This window comes from Lutra lutra, chromosome 7 (genome assembly GCF_902655055.1).
Source record: "Lutra lutra chromosome 7, mLutLut1.2, whole genome shotgun sequence".
NCBI lineage: Eukaryota > Metazoa > Chordata > Mammalia > Carnivora > Mustelidae > Lutra > Lutra lutra.
This window is the reverse complement of record NC_062284.1, coordinates 18,241,549-18,255,314: the sequence shown is the minus strand read 5'-3', so window position 1 is coordinate 18,255,314 and position 13,766 is coordinate 18,241,549.

Genomic DNA, 13,766 nt, shown 5'->3' with positions numbered 1-13,766 from the left:
GGAGTGGATGTGCAGTTTGTCCTGGCTTGTCGGGCAAACTGATTCTGTGGCTCCACGGTGGGACACCCTTAGGGTCCCCAGAAACCTATGGAGACCAAGTGGCCCTAACCTGTTTCTGTGGTGACCTCGTAAGGTCTAAGGTGACCCCCTTTTGGGGTGCCAGTTCCGGGTTTATATGGACTCGCTTTGGCTAAGAGGCACCCAGGTCTCTCTGGGAGGGCAGACGGGCAGTCATCTGACTGGTCTCTCCTTTGGAGGGACACCCACCCTTTGTTTGCCTTCATGCCAACTACTCGGGGAGGGAACACACAGGGTAGACGGAGAGAGCTTCTTCCCATCGTGGGAGGAAGCTCTTCAAAACCTACAGTTAGACTGCTCGAAAATTTTAAGAAGGTATTCTTTTTTTTTTTTAAGATTTTATTTATTTATTTGACAGACAGAGATCACAAGTAGGCAGAGAGGCAGGCAGAGAGAGAGGAGGAAGCAGACTTCCCGCCAAGCAGAGAGCCTAATGCGGGGCTCCACCCCAGGACCCTGGGATCATGACCTGAGCTGAAGGCAGAGGCTTTAACCCACTGACCACCCAGGCACCCTTTAAGAAAGGATTCTAAGGAGACTATGGGATCAAAACTTCTCCTGGAAAATTAGGCACATTGTGTGAATCGTAATGGGCCACCCTTGGGGTCGACTGGCCCTCCGAGGGTGTCCTGAGACATACCCACTGTCCAGGTCATTTACAAAATTATGGTCAGGATTCCCAGAAACTCTGACCAATTACCATATATTGATTCTTGGCTTCAGATAGCCCAAACTCTGCCCCCATGGGTCCGATTTTGTGCTAATAGAAGGGACCAAAGTAGGATATTTGTAACCCAGGTAAAGGAGCCCAATGGCTGTAAGGAAGCAAAGTCTGTCAGGGAGGCCCTGCCCGGGGCATCAGGGACAGCAACAGGGATGAGCTCTGGACAAACACAAACCGATCAGGAAGTATGGGGACCACAGTCCTGCTCTGACCTGGGGCCTAAAGCTGAGCTGCAGGAAGACAGTGCTCCTGCTGCTTCTAAGTGGCGTGTGTGGGGAGATACCTGATTTAGCAGCTCGGACAGCCCACAGGAAAATTGATCCAGACAGAAGCAGCGTATCTCATACTTAATGTTTAAGGGGTTACATCTGGATGGCGCTTATGCTCAGGTCATGATCCCAGGCGTCCTTCAGGACAGGGACTTCAAGGAATATTCCCAAGCAGCTGCTGAAACTCCCTTTGTTTTGGAGAAATTCCTTGTCTTCTCTGGCCTGATGTGGACTGCCTAACCCACTTTGTCTCTTCTGCCTCCCCATCTCCCTTCTCTGGTTCTGCGCCACCTTGGGTGCAGCCTGCATTACTGGCTTCTAGACCATCCTTGGTGCCTCAAGGACCCTGGCTCCTCCCTTCACCTTCAAGGAGCAAGGAGGGCACCTCCTGGACCTAACACCACTCCGGATTTCTCCACGTGTTTCAGGTGAAAATGACCATGGGGAGGATCCAGGTGGAACATAATTCAGTATTTAAGCTAAGTTTGTTGATTTAATTAAGGTAGATGTGTCTTTTAAGTTATCAGCGGTAAATGTGAAACTTTTATTCTATCAAGGTTTACTGAAGGTCCAATAACCTCCTGTTACCCCTGTTGCAATTTGTTAGCAGAAAGATGACTGCGCTGATGGTTAATTGTCTCGAAGTTTTCTTGGATAATTGTTAAGACAGCTTTCAAAGTCTTTGGTGAACTAAAACTTTAAAGTTTTGCTTGGATGATAAATGGAATCTAGGTCTTTTTTTCCAAATAGGAGAAAGTGCCAAGTCACTGATTACTGGACACAGGTTTGTGGTTTTGACTTCTTATTGCAAAGAACTAAGGATATTTAAATCTTTTGGTAAACATGTTTTGTGCTTAATTGATTCATAAATTTGCCATCTAAAGAATTCTGTTGTAACAGTTTATGGGTTAATACTTGCTCATCACTGGGGACTAAGGTGTTTCTAAGAGTGTAAAATTCTGCCAGCTGTAACTAAAACTGATGGAAATAAGGGAAACAACTCTGTATATGGAAAAGTAGGAGATATGTAAGGAAGATAAGGAATGGGAATGCATTTTTGTTGAAGGTAAAAGGAAGTAATTTTGTCATAAATGAGATGGTTGTTTGGGGGGGAATAAAAGACTTGGGACAAAATCTAAATGCAAAGGAAAGCTGTAGAAGATTTATGGAGGAAAAACTTCTTGGAATGGAATTTTAGATGTGGTTGGGAGGGACCAAGATTGAAATGAATGGATTTTAAAGTACATTGGTTTAAGATTGAAAGTCTGCTTTCTCTCCGGTCAAAAAGGCAAAGTGTTCTCCAATTGTTGGTCACTGTTCTTGATAAGAAAATGCAAATAGTTGTTTTCTGCAGTGCCTGCCTAGAAAAACCGCTTTCTTTGTCTTGCTTTTATTAGGTCTTTAACATCTCTAATCCTATTTAGGCCTGTGCTTTCAAACTTTCTAGGGTTTTAACAAACTTCCCCAAGATTTAAATCGTGAACAAAGTCTAGTTGACTAATTGGGCTTGCTCGTTTGGTATGTAACACTCTGGTTCTGGCTATTGAAGTGTTCTGTGTCACAGAATAATCGAGTTCCCTTGTCAATCGTATAGTGGTGAACTCTCCTATCAGATCATCAACAGTGTTCATTCCTGAGATTTTTGTCATTTATAATTTTTCCTATTTGTCTTGCAAAATGAGTTTCATCTTCAAGGAGGTTCATATAAAGAACTTTTAGGACAATACAAGTATTCAATATCTTTAAGATCAGAACTGAAATGAGTAAGAACTTCCAGGACTAAGTAAAAGCAGCATTCAAACTGAACAAAAATCAGTAACATGGGACTAAATGAACTAAAAAGACGACTACAGCTTTGTGAGCATTGTTTGAAAAACATTATTGGTTCCTTAAGGTTCACTCTTCCTGGTTACGGAAATTTAAGATTTCTATGACTTACAGAAACATGATAAAATAATCATTTGTGAGAAAATTGAAGCATTCAACTTTCCTCTCTATCTGAACCCTCTGAAACCCAAAAGGTCTCAGTAAGTATACCTTCTTCCATGGCAGTCCTAGTCATTTGCATAAGTTCAATTAAGAATCTGTTCTCCTTGGGGCACCTAGGTAGCTCAGAGGGTTAAAACCTCTGCCTTCAGCTCAGGTCATGATCTCAGGGTTCTCTGCTCAGTGGGGAGCCTGCTTCCTCCTCTCTCACTGCCTGCCTCTCTGCCTACTTGTGATCTCCGTCTGCCAAATAAATAAATAAAATCTTAAAAAAAAAAAAAAGAATCTGTTCTCCTTGTGACAGGACACCATTGGAAACACTGGTTATTTTACCAAGGCTTTGACTGGAATGTCGTATTAGAGAAAGACATGCCTAGACTCAGCTATTACCAGACAGCTTTAAGGAATGGAGGTTGGCTTTATGAAAGCTGGATCCATACAGCCCTTGGAAATGTTGGCCTGATACCTTACTTACAGGTTCCCAGCAGCCTCACCAGGTGAGTGAAGAAGGTCACTTCCTGGCAGGTGCAGGAACCTCAGGATACTTGGGGGACCTCGTGAAGAGGAATTCACCCAAATCTCACAGATATTGCAGGCATGTCTGATGGAAACTACTTGGCTTGGCTTCTGGCCTGGAGAGGCTGCTTAAAGTTCAACCTGGAGATTCATTATAAAAAGTTCCAGCAAAGCAGATTCTGAAAGATCTATATGATAATTCACTGTTCCTATTGAGTTTATGTAAATAATTAGGTACAAGTTTGGTAAAACTGGACCTGTTTTTTTGAATAAATCAGTCCTGATTTGGCTATCTCTGGAAATGAAGGTTATTTTAGAGAGAAAAATTGTTTAAATAACACCCCCCTTTGTGGACGTTAAATTCTAGATTTGATTGTCTTTAAATGTCTGTTTACCTAAGCTAGACAGCTGGAGGTAAACTTCAGAGAAGTTGCACCATAGCTGGTTTAGACTGTCTTCTTGCTTTTTATTCCATGGGGATAATAACAGGACCCCATGGCACATGATTAAGCAACTGGAAAATGGGATGGATTCCCCACAGTTGTATACTGTAACTATCACCTTGACCAGTTCTGTGTGGCTGGGATGACAAAATTCCCTAAAAGCCAGAAGCATATCCCACTCCATAGGATTAACTATAGACTTGTGGGGATAATGGATGACCCCACTTTCTTTATGATTGGATTCAATGAGGCAGTCACTGGGATACCCCTTATCTTTTGACAAGTTTTCTCCCACTTGCCAGTGATCCTTTGTAATTAGAATATTAACGCTTTACTTCAAACAAAGAGTTCTTAGTGGTTTCATCCTTTAGTCCTATTTATCCTAGAAGCCACCTCTATTGAGGTAAAATTGCAAACAAAGGCTTTTAGCTAAGCATAGAGCAGCCCTTCTGGTAAAAGGAGCCTCGAAGCTCACTGTGGGACAGTCCCTGGATGTAATGACTTCACATCAGGTCCAAAGTGTCTCAGAACCCAAAGGCCACCAATGGATGGTGGAGACTGACTTATTAAATACCAGGCTATGCTTAGAGATATGCCTGAAATAACACCTAAAACCTGTCAGACTTTAAACCCAACTACCTTTATGCCTGGACCTGAGCATGGCACTTCTATAGAGCGTAACTGTTGGAGGTCGTTGATCTCATTTATTCTAGTCAACTGCATTTAAAAGATTCCTGCAGGGGCGCCTGGGTGGCTCAGTGGGTTGAAGCCTCTGCCTTCGGCTCGGGTCGTGAATCTCAGGGTTCTGGGATCGAGCCCCGCGTCGGGCTCTCTGCTCGGCGGGGAGCCTGCTTCCCTCTCTCTCTCTCTGCCTGCCTCTCTGCCTACTTGTGATCTCTCTCTCTCTGTCAAAAAAAAAAAAGATTCCTGCAGCTATAATTCACCTCAGAGGCTCTATGGCAGGCCACCCCTGTACTAAGCAGGCTCAGAAGAGACCTCAAACAGATTGGAAACTTAGAAGTGTCCCAACACCTCCAAGCCCTGGGGAAAACTCTAAGGCACATCTCCTGAGAAGCTTTAGAAAGGACCCCTTTAAACCACGGTGGACAGGGCCCCACACCGTTCTGTCCACCCCTACTGCCTTCGAGGTCTCAGATGTCACCCAATGGGTCCACCACTTTAGAGTAAAAAAGGCTCACCAGTTGGATGAATCACACCAGTGGAAAGCCCAACCAGACCCTATGGACCCACTCTGGCTCCACCTTCAGTGAGACCCCACCGACTGATGGACATTTGTTCACCGTGGTCCCTGGCTATCATCCGTGCGATATCCCTCACCCCAGGAGTCAGACTTTATGCTCCTGCCCCTTCTGATTGGACTTCCAGAAATTTGTTATTGTTATTGCTTATTGGGCCACCGTAGGAACCTTACAATGGATCGCTAAGTTCATAGAAAACAGTGTTACCAGGTGAGCTGCTGCCAGATACTAGTCTCGCAGGGCTATCGGCCCCTAGTAGATAACAATGATGTCCTCTAAACTAGGTGTTTAAAGGGGCATCAAAGGGGGGAATGATAAGGGAAAAACGGTACTCTAAGATGGCCGACGAAACAAGCAAAGGAATTCCAGTCTGTCTCAAAGCCCTTCTGGGTTCTTCATTCCTACCCGTTTCCCCACATGCACCAAAAGTACCAAGTATGTGGAAGTAGAAGGGTATCAATTACTCTCTCTGCTTGTGCTCAGGGTTCAGACCTTTAGAGACCACCCTCCTCTGAGCCCCCTGTTGTCAAATAAACCTCTGATCCTCCAAGGTCTCCGAGGGCCGCTTGGTTCTTCCATCAGGATCCTGTCCAGGTTCCGTAACACAATCCAGCAGTGTTCATAATAGCCCGAACAGGGCATTTCCCAAAGACCAATCAAGAGTAGAATGGATAAGTCAATTGTAGTATATTTTTTTAAAGATTTTTATTTATTTATTTGACAGACAGAGATCACAAGTAGGCAGAGAGGCAGGCAGAGAGAGAGGAGGAAGCAGGCTCCCCACTGAGCAGAGAGCCCGATGCGGGGCTCGATCCCAGGACCCTGGGATCATGACTTGAGCTGAAGGCAGAGGCTTTAACCCACTGAGCCACCCAGACACCCCCAATTGCAGTATATTTATATTACAGGATACTATATAGCAATGGAAGTAAAGCGGTATTTGCGACATGTGGGTTCCTCTTAACTGTCGTATTGTTTTGCAAAGGAATCTGGTAGAAAAATGAATGTATAATTTATGTCTCTGTTTTTTATAAAGTTCAAAAACAGACAAAACCAATCTATGGTGGTGGAAGTCAGGATGCTGCTTACCTTTGGGAAGAAGGGAGACTCCGTGCCTGGATTGGGCCAGAGTGGGCTTCAGGGTACAATGACTTTCTGCCTTGAACCTGGATAATGGTTACCCGAGTGTGTTCAGCCTGTGATAAATCACCAGACATACACTTATGATATTATATGATATTATAATTTTTTGTAAGTTGTTAAAATGAAAAAGCTAGCTACTTTTAAGTCCCTTACCTTTCTGAGACAACTGATATTGACTACAGTCTGTTCTTTTTTATAAAAACTTATGATACCAGACCCCTGGGTGGCTCAGTCATTTAAGTATGGCTTAAGCGTCTGCCTTTGGTTCAGGTCATGATCCTGAGGCCCTGGGATCCAGCCCTGCATTGGGCTCCCTGCTCAGTGGGGAGCCTGGTTCTCCTTCTCCTTCTCCCTCTACTCCTCCTGCTCCCTGCTCATTCTCTCTCTCCCAAATAAGTAAAATCCTTAAAAAAGATTTTTGGCACCCAAAGTATCTTTTACATAAAAGTCCATTATCTCACTACCAGATAATCCCACTGGCACTGAAAATAACAGAAATAAAAGTAGTACATGTGCTTAGTTACAGCATTCAAGTAATGCAAAAATAATGTAAAAATGTGTCAAATGACTAATGTGTACAGTCTTTCTCCAAAAAGGAAGCACTTGTAACGTTCCTTGTGAATCTTTCCAGAAACATCTGTATGCCTATTTTAGCATGATTCTGTTGCCGAATGCTATCTCCCCAAACCTCCTCAACATACCCTGTTGCTAAGACAGAGCCCCCAGAGATGCTTGGGCTCAGTGAGGAAGGGCAAGGTCGGACTGCATCGGGAGTTTGAAATTGGGTTTGTGGTTCTTTCAGTGCCCAGACTTGATTCGAATCCAACTAAGGATGAGTTAAAGATCAGGATATAACTGTTTAGGACTGGTGAAAGCAACAAGGTAAAGATCTGGAGATGAATTCTTCAAGAAGTTGTAAGTTTCTTACGCAGTTACCTATCTGTTGATGCTTTCTACTGAAGAGTTGATGGGTCTTGAGAAGATCCTGAAATGGACAATATAGTTCTGTGCCTGATTAAGAAATCTTCTGGAATAGTAAAGTCGTGCTAATGAAGACAAGGAAATAGTCATGTTAATTGAGACAGGGGTGTAGGAGCAGGTGTTTGGGTTCTCAGTATATACTTACGTTATCCATATATATATTTCCATTACCTTTATCCATGTAAACTCAAATGTGCCCAAGTAAGGGGGAAGATGAAGACACAGAGGCCCCTTCTGTGTATGCCCCCCAAGACTGTGAACTTCCAGAGAAGGCACCTTCAACCAGTTTGCACTAAGGCTCCATATAGGCTATTGGCAGCATTATACAATACACTTCTAAATGCAAAAGATCAGCATGCTAAGTCTAGGCATTGCTCTGTTCCTTGCTTTTTCCCCAACAGTGCACTGTAGAGATCTTTCCATATCAGTACACCGAGATCAGATTCACTTCTGTAAGAGCAGCCCAGGAGTCCTCAGGAACTGACATCAAGTGTTCAACTTGTCTTATATTGCTGATGCTTGAATTTTGTCCACTTTTCAGCTCTTATCATATTGCTGTGAGCAGGCCTGGGGGGAAGTATCTAACCAAGGCTGCCTGGGTTAAAATCCCTAATCTGTTGTTTACTCTCTTCTCTTGGGTGAGTCTCTGGATCTCCTAGCCTTCAGTTTACCCATCTGTAAGATGGGCACAAAACTTTCTTCATTTTGTCATTTTTAAGAAATAAAGAAGGTGATCCACATAATGCATTTTATATCCTACCTTCATATATATACTAAGCACTCAGTAAATGTTAACTCTTCTTATCGTTCATAATTACCTTGGGGTAAATTTCTACTGATGGATTTCTGGGTCAAAGGGCACGTGCAGTTTTCCTTTTAGTAGATACAAAGTGCCTTCCAAAAAGGTGTATAGATTTAATTTCTGATAGTATTTGAAAATCGCCATTTCTCTAAAACGGGAACCAGCAAACTTGGACCTTTTTTCCAGTCTGAGAATTTTGGTATTTTGGGGTTTTTTGTCTCTTACGTCTTTAATGTGAATGAGATGGAGCATTTGTGTTTCTTCTATTTGCTTACCCATTTTTCTATTGGCTTAGTTTTCTTTCCCTTTCAGGTTTCTATCAGCTTGCTCTAAATGAAGGACATTGGTTTCTTTAATGTCACATGTAATATAAAATTTTCCCAGTTTGCCTTTGGTCTTACGACTTTATATGTAGTATTTCAGGTTGGGGGGGAGCATCCATGAATTAAAATTTTTTCTGTAGTGAAATATATCAGTCTTTTCCTTAATGGTCTCTGGAGTCTGTTTCTTACTTAGAAAGTCTTCTCTAAATAAACTTATTGATAAAATCATTCATGATTTTTATTAAAACTAACATGGATTTATCAATTCTTTGGCATTTATTTTGGTATAAGAGGTAAGGTGGGGAGGAATTCTTTTTCTTTTAAATGATATGCTTATTGTTCCTCAAGGCATTTGCTAAATATTATTTCTTTTTTCTTGTGTTTGAAATACCACCCTTAAATTCCCATCTGGACTTACCATTCTGTTTCACCAAAGTACTCATTCTATACCAAATTGTTTTAATTAGTAAAACTTTATAATTGGTTTTAAAATGGTTGGGTCAGTGACCCATATTTACTCTTGAATTTCCAAATTTCACTGGTCCATCTCACAGTTTTCTTTTATTTAATTTTATTTCCAACATTTATTTTATTTCATGCTAGATGAATTCAAGAGGTTCTTTTGGTAGGTTCCACTCTCCTCACCTCCAATCCTGACGGCATGCAATTTTTTAAGATTGTTTTGAATTTATAATTCATTGAGGGGAGTTGACAAATTACTTTGAGTTTTCCTCAAAACTCAAGAGTAAGTTCTGTGTTTTTATTCAGTTAAATCCTCTTTTGTGTCTCTCAGTAGAATTGGGGGGCTTTGTTCATCAGACCCCGAACATTGATGTATCTTTTTGATTATTATTGCAAAAAAAGGTTTTTACTTTTTTATATGTTCTTTTTTGTTAATATTTAGAAAAGCTACTGAATTCTCACTGAGCAGAGAGCCCAATGAGGGGCTCGATCCCAGGACCCTGGGATCATGACCTAAGCCAAAGGCAGGTGTTTAACTGACTGAGCCACCCACGTGCCCCTTTATTTATTTTTTTTTCATTTTTAAAAAATTTTAATTTCTTTTCAGTGTAACAGAATTATATTTATTTATTTTTAAAGTAGGCTCCTTACACACTGTCAGGCTCACGACCCCAAGATCAAGGATGACATGCTCTACCAGCTGAATCAGTCAACATCCCAGCTGATAGATTTTCAGTTCCTTCAGGCTTTTTTTTTCTCCCTTCAGTTTTTAAAAATCAGGAATGGGTGTTGAAATTCATTTCTTGGAGTGCTGATCTAATCTTTTTTTGTTTTGTTTTTTAAGATTTTATTTATTTATTTGAGAGAGAGAGAGACAGTGAGAGAGGGCATGAGAGAGGAGAAGCAGACTCCTCTTGGAGCTGGGAGCCCGACGCAGGACTCCATCCTGGTACTCCGGGATCATGACCTAAGCTGAAGGCAGTCACCCAACCTACTGAGCCACCCACACGCCCTAATCATTGTTTTTGTCTGTTAATGTGATAATACTAGTTTCTTACCATTAAATTAGCCTGGCATGAAGGGGGTCAACCCCTCTTGGTTCCAGTGTGTTATTTTTAAATTTACTAACTCTTTTTTGCCAATATTTGAAGATTTTAGTGTAGATGTTCATAAAAATGCTACTGTGTAGTTTCCTATTTTGTGGTCTCCTTAAATTTTTTTTAATAGAAATATTGTGCTGAATTTATAAAAAGAAATTTGGAGGATTTTATTTCTTTCTTTTTTTTATTTTGCAGTTTTTATTGTGTACTTTATTGTTTCCTCTGCATATATGACATTGTACATGCATAATTAATCACTAGTGTTGATATTTTCCAAAATCAAGTGATGTGTGAAAATCTTACTTCCCTCTATGTCCCTTTACCACCCCCACTTATAAAATTAATTGCCTTAATGATTTCCTCTTCATACTTTAAGAACCATATCAGGTCATATGAGAATTTTGGCTCCAATTGTCATGCATAATTTAGAAAAGCTGAACAGAGGAGGGCTCTGTCATACTCACCCATATCATTACTCAGTCCATTTATTTTCCCTTCCTTTCTGGTGTTCTAAGACTCCTTCTTTCATCGTATCTTTCTGTGTTGAAAATTCTCTTCAGACATTTTTTTAGGGTAGGAGCTGAAATTTTCTTGTTTCCCTCAGCAAAGGATGTTCTGATTTTCCCTTCATTCTTGAAGGCTATTTTTGCCAGATATAGAATTATGGATTAAGTAACTAAATAACTAAATAAGTATGTAATTATAGTAATTTTCTTTCAGCATTTGAAAAATGCCCTGTCACTTCCTTCTGGTTTTTATGATCTCTGATGTGAAATCTGTCATTGTTTGAATTGTCTGTCCCTTATTGGTAGGTGTCATTTGTCTCTTGTAGCTTTAAGTTTTGTCTTCAGGTTTTTGGGGTTTTTTTTAAGTGTTTAATTATTTTTTTAAAGATTTTATTTATTTGAGAGAGAAATAGCCAGAGAGAGCAAGAGTGGGGAAAAGAGGGAGAAGCAGGCTTCCCACTGAGCAGGGAGCTTGACATGGGGCTCAATCCCAGGACTCTGGGATCATCACCTGAGCCAAAGGCAGATGCTTGACGAACAGAGCCACCCAGGTGCCCTTTGCCTTTAGTTTTTAAAAGTTTGATTATGACACATGTTGATATGAATTTCTTTGGGTTTATTCTCTGTTGTGTTTGCTTGGGTTCTTAAATCTATAGGCTGCTGTCTTCAACTGAATTAAGAAAATTTTCAGTCATTATTTATTTGAATACCTTTCTAGTCCCTGTCTTTGTTCCTTTTTATCTGGGAGTCCAATGACACATGTGTTAGCTCATTTATTATATTTCCACAGGTCTCTAAAGCTACATTCATCTTTTTTTGGTTTTTGTTTGTTAGTTATTTCACTCTATTTTCTCAGGCTCCCCACCAGACAGAGGCTGATACACTGACGCCACCCTGGCTAGTAGGACACCTTATGGCTTCCCCATGTGGTTTCCACTGACCCTGCAGAGTGGGCTGCATTCTCATTCTCACTGGATAATGAATGTCCCAACTCCTCACTCTGCCTTCAGTAATACCAGTCCAGCATAGGGAGGGGGCCAGTATGCCTTTTTACAGTTGCTGAAAGTCTAGACTTCCCCCGTGATCTTTGCTGACAGAAGTAAGGGTGAAGCCATGTAGGGTAGAGGAGTTATTGTTGATGTTTTCTGTTTTGCTAAGTTCCCTTTCCTAGTCTCTTGTCCAAGAGAACAGGGTTCTTGGAGGGCTCTCTGTGCCCATTGACACTGATGGTTTGCCAGCTTCTCCAGCACTCAGTCCTAGATTTGAGGCAGAAGGAAAACCCGCAAAGTCACCACTGTGTTGTTACTTGGGTCCTGAGGTCCCTAGCCGGTCTGCCTTCTTCTCTCCACCTTTCGGTGTCTTCCCATGCTTGCTTGAGATATAATATCCAGGGTTTTAAACTGTACTTAGTGGACAGAATAGGAAGAAATGCATTGACTTCATCTTGTCTGGAAGTCTTCTCTTATAATAAGTAAGTTTATTCCATTCATATTTATTGATAGAACACTTATATTCTAAGTTCTCTCATTTACAGATTTTAATTCTCCCCCCATTTCTATCTTTTCTGTAGGGATTTTTTTTTTTTCAGTACCTGTGCAGATGTGCTTCCCCTCTGCTCTTCTGGAAGCTTTTCAATCATGTTAGATTTCTGAAAGATTGCCTTTATACATGTTATGTGAGGGGATATAATTTCAGATATTAACTACAACCTCAGAGCTTCCAGTCTTACTAGAGCTCTGGCTCACCCCCCAGGAAACTGGGGGAAGCCTTCCTGTTCAGAGTGACACAGATCAGGGGCCATGGGATAACATTTGTCTCTAGCGGGACCTGAAATATGTTAGTCCTTCCTTTTTCCATGTGGAATATCTTAAAAGGGAAGGGAAGTCTGAGTTTAAGTTTCTCATATGGAAGCCTTCCTGTCTGCCTGATTGTGCATGTGCTCCTTTGGAAAAAGAGAGGATAACTGGGGTCCACCAATATATATTTTGAATAGGGTAAGTTGGGTATTTTTCTTACATTTTACTCTATGCACAACCCCTTAGGAATATTTTGTGCAGGTTTGATTTTCTATTGGAAACCTCCATACATTCTGGAATTGTAGAAGGGGGTAACCAAGGAAAGACATGAGGAGGTCTGGGGGTTCCCACCAACTCTGTGGGGGGTCTGGTTCCACCCAATGTCTGCTGACTCTGAGGAAGGCAATGCTTTTACCTTCCATCTCCCAGTAACCCCTTCAATAAGATGATTTTGAGGAGCTTTACTTCCTGTCCCAGGTGTTAGAAAAGCAACAGGCCATTACTGAAGATTCCTGGAGGGGTCCATTTTTAAACGAGAAAACCTAAGTCCATCTAGGAGAAGGGACTTGCCCACTGTGACCATGTGATACTCAGTCCCATCCAGGCTCTTTCCTTTACTTTTGGTGCCTTGCCATAGCCGTAGAGGCTGGGCAGAACACAGTATCCATACAAAAGGGCTGAAGCTTTCCCACTTGAAATCTGAACAGGAAACCCCACACCTTCCCCTCAAGGCTTGGCTCTGAGCCCTGCCCTGCAGGTGGCCACTTACGGTGGTGGTTTTCTTGGCTTGTTCCCCCTGCCACCCAGTGACAGCCATATATCCCCAGACTTTCCTGCTGGCATCCCTGGGTCTCTGGGAACAGCCCCCATTCACCCCCAGTACCCGTGAGCAAGGAAGTAACTCAGCCCGTGTCAGGTGGTGAGCAAAGGCTGCTGGGGCTGAGAATGTCAGGCAGTGACTGAGGAAATCCATCCTGGGTCCCAGTGAAGCAAAGACCTGCTTCCTGGCACCCCAACCCTGCCTGCTGTCTGGATGCTCCCCCGCGCACAACCTGTTGCTTTCAAAATCCCCTTGCCAGGCTGTCATTCTTCTTTGTCCTTGCATATAAAACCTGCCAACAGGTGGCCCTCAAGCTCCTGCTAAGAAGGGCAAGGCTCCTGGGGGTGGGGCGGTGGGGGGAGCAGGGTTGTATTGAGACAAAATCCATAGGCTTTTCAACAGGCTTTTCTTTCAGAGAGAAAGAGATGAATGAAAGAGCCTCTACCAGGGCTGCTCTGGAAGACATCCGTCCCTGGGCAGATGCCGTGGGTGCCCAACCCATTCGTCTAGGATTTGGGACAAGAGCAATTGGGATCCTTGGCCAGCCATTCTTCCGTG